At 47.8% G+C, this 7,949-nt stretch overlaps 1 long non-coding RNA gene across 1 annotated transcript; it reads left to right on the forward strand.

Annotated features, from left to right (window-relative positions):
* Positions 1–416: 416 nt before the first annotated feature.
* Positions 417–5,347, forward strand: LOC111819892 (uncharacterized). The gene is made up of 3 exons (XR_002823453.1): positions 417–587; positions 4,620–4,665; positions 5,295–5,347. It is a non-coding gene; the product is annotated as an uncharacterized LOC111819892 (long non-coding RNA).
* Positions 5,348–7,949: the final 2,602 nt, after the last annotated feature.

The following is a 7,949-nucleotide window of genomic DNA, read 5'->3' on the forward strand; positions in this document are numbered from 1 at the left end:
AGGGACTTCAGAATAACACAGAATTGCATTCAGCTTCCAGCTCTGAAACGTCTGAGCTGGGTGTCATGGGGCTAGTTACTTTACCTCGCATAGACTCAATTTACTATCTGTGAAACCGGGATACTAACAGTTGCTTTACAGGATGCGGTTGGGATTAAAGGGTATAACGTGTATAGGGAGCCCTGGTGGTACAGTGATTAAAAGCTTGGCTGCTAACCCAAAGCTGGCAGTTCGAATCCACCAGCTGCTCCTTGGAAACCCTGTGGGGGCAGTTCTACTCTGTCCTACAGTCACTATGAGTCAGAATTGACTTGATGGAACATAACGTAACACAGCAACATGTATAGGGTGCCTAATGTGACGCCTGGCATGGTGGCAGATGTTGTCAGTGCCCTGCCCGTCTTTTCCAGATCACCCCGGAGATCACCTGCAGCTTGGTGTATGCAACATGGCTTCGTACCTCAAATGTCTTTGTCTCTGTGCCCAAAGGTTTTCTCTGAATGCAGAAGCAAGTGGAGCTCAGCACAGAGCAGGCTGCAAGTGCCCAAGAAAGAATGCTCCTAGGAGCTGCCTTCAACTGACGAGACGTGAGTGTTGGTGAATAAATGCCCCAGCTTCCTCAGCCCCTGGAGAGGCAGTTCTGAGGTGTGGTCTACACAGTCTCTCAGAGGGTGTCTGCTGGGACTGAGCCCCAGTTGCCCACAGTGGTGACCCACTTGTTGTTGTTAGGTGTTGTTGAGCTGGCTCCAACTCACGGCGACCTATGTATAACAGAAGGAAACATTGCCCAGTCCTGCGGCATCTTCATGATTGTTGGTATGTTTGAATCCATTGTTGTAGTTATTGTGTCGTGCCTTCCAACCTAGGGGCTCATCTTCCAGCACTATACTAGACAATATTCTGTTGTGATCGACAAGGTTTTCACTGGCTAATTTTTGGAAGTAGATTGCCAGGCCTATCTTTCTAGTCTGTCTTAGTCTGGAAGCTCCACTGAAACCTGTCCACTGTGGGTGACCCTTCTGGTATTGGAAATACTGGTGGCATCACAGCGACACTCAAGCTACCACAGTACGACAAAGTGACAGATAATTAACTCACCTTTTATTGGCCTCCTCCCTTCCCTAACTCATTCCTTACGCCCCTGCTGGTGCTTCTTGGGATCACTTCCTAAACAAACTACTCGCATCCAAAGTGTTGTCTTAGGGCCTGCTTTGGGGAAAACCCAGGCATGGAATGAAACCCAGTCGTATAGTACCTGCCTTCTTTTCCTGCTCCGACCTTTATATGAGCACAAATGGAAGGTCAGATGTTGGCATCTTCGAGCTAAATGGGTCGGTAGCTAGTCCTAGACAGGGAAACTTAGAAGACCACTAAGGCTGTCAAAAATGGATCCAGTATTTCCGGGAGAAGATTGTGATGTCGATACCATGATGAGGGAATCTTATAAGATGGAGAAGATGGTATTAATCAGAATTCAGGGGAAGGCAGCTATCTGGGTGGGACTGCTCCCCACAAAATAATGGAGAAGTCTGGGTTGTTACTTCCCAGGGGGCCACTGGTGGCAGGTGGGTCATGGGTTGGAAGCCTGGGCTTTTGGAAGGTGGCAGAGGCAAGGGGAAAGATGATTGTAGGATGGTTCCCAGTGACTCAAGTCTTTTGGAAAATTACTAAACCATGAAATCCACACATATGACAGAATTGCTTGTGAAACAAGTGACAGGGCCAAGGTCATGTACAGTTCCAACTGAGCTGGTGCAGTGGACATATGAGTGGAGAAGTAAGGTAGGCAGTCTCCTGAAATCATGAGGAGGGGCCTGGAATCACACAGGCTGGGATATAGGTAGGCTAAGGCAAATTTACCCAAATCCTAAGGGACAGTGTAGCATGGAGCAGACATTGGCCATTTGTGGCTGCCCATCATCGACGAATACCCTCCCTACGTTTGAGTCATTCCCCACATAGTGAGTCCTGCCTTTTGGAGATAGAAAGAACATGAGTCGCATGGCTAGATTCCCTTGCATCTCCAACAGTGGAACATGACCTAAGTTCTTCCAGTTAGATGCATCCTGGGAACCTTGCATTCAAGAAGTGAGCACCATGAGGAAGTGACTGTAGGAAGGGAACCTGATCTCCGGGCAAGCATGGTGGCCAAGAATCTCGGCCCTTCAGGAACTGCCAAGGTGGAGCTCCTGGCCCTGGTTCTGCAAGTCACAGGGGCTGACAGCAGTGGCAGTAGCAGCATTGTTGTCCCCAAAAAAGTCACCACAGAGTGGTTGGACATTGTTCCTGGCTGCAGGGCTTCAGAATGGCTTTCCATAGCTCTGCCAGGGATTCTGCAAGTTACTTCATCCCTCTAACAGATTCTTTTCTGCTTAAGCAAGCCTGAGTAGATCTGTTATTTGTCCCCAACAACTCTGTCCAATAGGGGCCTGAGTGACTTCTGGGCTTCAACAATAATAGGTAACATTTACTGAGGGTTTACTATGAAGCTGGCTGTGTCTGAAGCACCTTCCAAGTATTATTTCAATAAATCATCCCAACAGCCATAAATGACAGAGTGGGGAAGTGAGGGGGAGCTGAGTCCTCAGGGCTGCATGAATCCAAAGCTTGTGCTTCTCATCGTCTCGCAGTGCCATCCATAGTCCTCAGTGGCCAGGATGGTTGGTGGCCCCTACCTTATCTGGTGTGCAAGGGCCCAGGTGAAAATTACACTTCCTTTTTTTGCCCCCTTTCCATTGCCCTAATGATGAACTCCTCTGTGTAAAAGAAAAGAAAGACTGTGTCCTGAGCTTGTTGTAAGTTGCTGTCGAGTGGGTTCTGACTCATGGCGACCCCATGTGTGCAGAGTAGAACTGCTCTGTGGAGTTTTCAGTGGCTATGACCTTTCAGAAGCAGATTGCCAGGCCTGTCTCCCGAGGAGCCTCTGGGTGGCTTCGAACTTCCAACCTTTTGGCTCAATCGTGTTTGTGCCACCCAGGGACCTGCTTTGAGCTTCAAAGCCACTGCTGTCGAGTGGATTCTTTCTCATCGTGACCCTATACGGCAGAGTAGAACTTCCCCGTAGGGTTTCCAAAGAGCGGCTGGTGGATTTGAACTGCTTACCTTTCTGGTTAACAGTCATAGCTTGTCATAGCTGTTCACCACTGCACCACCAGGGCCCTGAGCTTAGTACATCAAATTATGGGGAGGAAGAGGCTTGGAAGTCGGGAGTGACTTGTTCATAGAGAATTTTCATTTTTCCTACATTTAGCTGAACAGAAATGATATCAAATAAAGTCCTGCTGAGACCCGGGTTCGACTGTCATCCAATACACCTCATATGCAGTCACCACTTGTCGGTCAGTGGAGGCTTGTTGTGTTGCTATGATGCTGAACAGTTTTCAGTAGACTAGGAAGAAAGGCCTGGCAATATACTCTGAAAATCAGCCAGTGAAAACCCTAAGGATCACAAAGGTCCTATCTACAACCGACCGTGGGGATGGTGCAGAACCAGGCAGCATTTCCTTCTGGTGTGCATGGGGCTGCCATGAGTTGGGGGCGTAATTAAAAGCAGCTAACGAAACATCAGAGATGAAGCTTCCCCTACCCAAAACTCCAAAAATAGGCTGTAATCAATTCGCAGGTGGTCACCAAAGAGTGAGCTCAGAAGTAGTTGTCTTTAAAATGTTTCCAAGCCCAACAGAACTGCAGATACACTGAAGACGCTGCCAATGTTTAGATGCACCTGCCATTTAATAACAGCATGCAAAGAAGAAACAAAAGACATGTATGGAGAGCTGACTACTGGCCAGGCGCTACACTGATGCTCTCTTTCATTTACTATCGGTTGGGTACTATTATTAATAGGAGCCCTGATGGCGCAATAGTTAAGCACTCGGCTGCTAACCGAAAGGTTGGTGGTTTGAAACCACCCAGTGGCTTTGAGGGAGAAAGACCTGGTGATCTGCTTCCATAAAGGTTACAGCTAACACCACCCTGTGGGGCAGTTGTGCTCTGTCACATGGGGCTGCTGTGAGTCGAGATCAACTCTACGGCACCTCACAACAACGATACTGAGGCATATACGCAGGGGTCAAGTTTGCCCATGCCCACACAGTTAGCAAATGGCAGCGCCAGGGTTCAGCTGGAGTGTGCCTCTAGAGCCTTGCTCTTAACCATCGTTTTATAACACCTCCAAAGAAATACCTCCTTAAATCCCCCCATCGATTTTAAGTCACGTCTTTATTTACAAAATGTTACAAAATGAAGAAGCACGTGTCTCAGAGGTGAGGAAATATGGAAGCTCTAAACTTGTAGGGGAGCCCTGGGAAGGCTTCCATAATTCGCCACCGCCTCCCCCTCCTCCTTCCCAGGGGGACGGAGGCGAGGAGGGGATGTCTCAGGGGGCTGGCGGCTCAGCAGAACCAATCTCCTATCTCCCTCAGAGGCTACCGTTATCGTGGACTATATCTGCCCTCGTGGGTAACGCTGACATTATGCGTCACGACTGGACTGAAACCCACGTCTGATGCAGAACTTTTCCTTGGGTGATACCATCCTGGGTTCTGTGCTGAATCTCAAACGCCGGAAGGCCTCGTCAAGGGGCTGAATCACACTCCCCTTCTCTTTTAATTATTCAGGACCTGACACGCTGACTGGGAATACATCACTCAGAGTACATGGCTGGTAAGATTAAATATTAGAGGAAACTCTTTTAATTAATTTTTAATGCGTTCTTTAGTACAATTCTTCATACCTAACCACACTGAAAAAGAGTACTTAAAAGAAAAATTAACGTTTAGAATCTCATGGGTTGTAGGTCTGGGTAGCCCCTGTTGGGGTTACATCTAGGCTACATATCTGGGTATACTAGGGGTAAGATCCATGGTATAGAAGTATGGAGACCATATGTCCTGTTTTATTGGGACGGACCCAGTTTATGCCTGTTGTGTAATTATTAATGACTGACCATTTGCTGTCGAGTCGAATCTGACTCATGGCGACCCCATGTGTGTCTGAGTAGAACTGTGCTCCATAGGATTTTCAATGGCTGGTTTTCTGGAAGTAGATTGCCAAGGCTTTCTTCCTAAGTGCCTCTGGGTAGACTTGAACCATCAACCTTTTGGTTAGCAGCCGAGCACTCAACCATTTGCACCATCCAGTGCAATTATTATTAGTGCCCCTTTTGCTCCCCGAAATGTTCTAGTTTGGAGGCTGAATTCTATGGTCACTCTACTGAAAGGCCACCGTTCTCCCTTCTCTTGCCAATCAGACATCACTAGTTGATCGTGGCACTCTTTGCTTGCTGATTCCAGGTGCATCCTCCAAATCCTTCACAATACATCCTCCAGGGAGCCACCACCAAGCAAGTAAAGTTGACATCAACATGGACCCTATTGTTCTTTGCTGAGAAAGTAGTTTATATCAAATCCTTACATTTCTATTTCGTCTTTAGCTTTAGACAACTTTTCCACTCAGGCCTTAGTTTTTGATGGCAGGTTTTTCACATGGGGGCACTATTGTGACTTTGTGTGGGGTAATTCTTTGTTGTCAGTGACTGCCTCAAGAATTAAATGACATTTAATACACGTGGTTCCAGGGGCATTAAATGCCAGTAGCACAATGTGCCCCCTCCCCAAAACTGGTCATGTGACAAACCAAAATATGCCCCCTCACATTTCTAGAACACCTCCAGGGGAGCAGTACTGCCCTGAGTTGGAAATACACACAAGAACTAAAAATAATACTAGTCCAAAAAATGTTGCTTTGGTTTATCTATTGCTGTGTAATAACCTCCTATTCCACCACCACCCCCAATTAGGTGGTTTAAAACAACAACAGTCTTCTTTAATTTGCTCACCGTTCTGCAGTTTTGGCAGGGCTTCATGGGCAGCTCCACCGGGCTAGAGGCTCTTCCAAGAGCTCATTCACATAGCAGGCCACCCGGTGCTGGCTGTCAGCTGCAGGCTCAGTTGGGCTGTTCACTGGGGGTTTCACTTCTCCTTTATGTGGGTCTCTCCACAAGTCCACTTGGGCTTCTTCATTGCATGGTGGCTGGGTTTCAAAAGGGGGGAAGTAGAAGCTGCCAGTTTTCTTGAAGTTAGGCCTGGGACTGGTGTATAGTCACTTCCTCCACATTGCATTGGTTCAAGCAGCCACCGGCCCAGCAAAGATTCAGAGGTGAAGAAGTAGACCTCATTTCTCAGTAGGGGGAGTCCCTGGGCGGTACAAATGGTTAACGTGCTCAGCTGCTAACAGAAAGTTCGGAGGTTCAAGTCCACCCCGACACGTCTTGGGAGAAAGGCCTGATGATATACTTCTGAAACATCCGCCATTGAAAACCCTACGGAGCACGTTTCAACTCTGACACACATAAGGTCTCCATGAGTCTGAATCAACAGCGATTTGTTTTTTCTCAGTAGGGGGAATGACAAAGACTTTTAACTTACCACATTCATTCACATGATCTCATCTTGAGAATCATGGCAACCTTAAGGGGTAGATTGGGCAGATCCTTGAATTTCCCCATTTCACATGTAGTAAAACTGAGGCTCAGAGAGTTGGTGACTTACCCATAGCAGATAGGTAGTTAGTAAACTGTAGGCCTGGAACAGAAGGAAGGGTCATGACAAGCCTCGTAGTGTTCTTTGACTTCCTCGGAACCAGCGTACTGAGAACCAAACCAGACAGAATTCAAGGGCGTAACTTGGGTGAGGATCTGGCCTTTGGTAGCTTGACCTTGATATTGCCCTTGTCTGTGTTAGACACGTCCATATGCCCACTTTCCTGCCACAGCCCCAGTGCAAAGAAATGCTCCATTTACTCATCCATCAAATATTTATTGAGCAAGACCAGGTGCCAGGCACTGTGCTAGGCCTTGGGGATGGCGTGGTTAATGAGACAGAAATGGCCTTGATGTCCATGGAGCTCAAGGGGAGCTCTTGGTGTCCCACGGTCTCAAGGAGCGATGACAACAATTTAACTGCACAAACCAAGGAAAAGTGCTATGAAGAAAGAGTACAGGGTGATATGAGTGTATATAAGATAGGGTACAGACCTGTCAGGGGCTTACTGGGTTGAATAATGCCCCCTAAAATTCATGTCCACCCGGAAACTGTGAATGTGACCTTAATTGAAAATAGGGTCTTTGCAGATGTAACTAAGTGAAGATGAGGTCATACTGGAGTAGGGTGGGCCCTGATCCAAAATGACTGTTGTGCTTATAAGAAGAGGGGAATTTTGGACACAGACACACAGGGAGAACGCCATATGACAACAGAGACAAGATTGGAGTGATGTGACTGTAAGGCAAGAAATGCCAGGGGTTGCCAGCAGTTAGGGAGTACCAGAAGCCAGGAGAGAGGCGAGGAGGGATCTGCCTCTAGAGTCTTCAGCGTGTGGCCCTGCCGACACCTTGATTGCGGACTTCCAGCCTCCAGAACTGGGAGAGAATAAATTTTTGTTGTTGTAAGACACCTGGTTTGTGGTACTTCATTATGGCAGTCCTAGGAAGCTAATACAGGGTCTGGGAAGATGTCCCTGAGGAAATGACACTTCAGCTGAGATCTGAAGGATGAGGAGCAAATGACGAGGCAAAGAGAGGAAAGGGAAGGAGGTTCCAGGCAGAGCCACACAGCATGCCATGGTGGGGTTCTCAAGGATCTGTGGGAGGCCGGGTGGCCGAGGGACAGAGAGTGGTGAAAGAGAGAGGACTGTGGCCGACGGAAGGGACCAGCCTGGCAGGACTTTGTAGGCCAATCAAAGGCTGCTGCTCTGGATGTTATTCTTGTGTGTTATTCTGAGAACGGTGGAAAGTGTCTTGTTTTGGAAAGGTTACTCCAGCTGTAGCATGGAGATTGGATTGGAGTGCATTTGGGGAGAGCAGGCCCCTCAGCCCCTGCTGAGAAAGTAGCTGAGACACTGCAAACTATGCTGACCAATGTCGTCTTTTAGGCTACTCTCCATAACCA

This window comes from Trichechus manatus, unplaced genomic scaffold (assembly GCF_000243295.1).
Source record: "Trichechus manatus latirostris isolate Lorelei unplaced genomic scaffold, TriManLat1.0 scaffold00020, whole genome shotgun sequence".
NCBI lineage: Eukaryota > Metazoa > Chordata > Mammalia > Sirenia > Trichechidae > Trichechus > Trichechus manatus.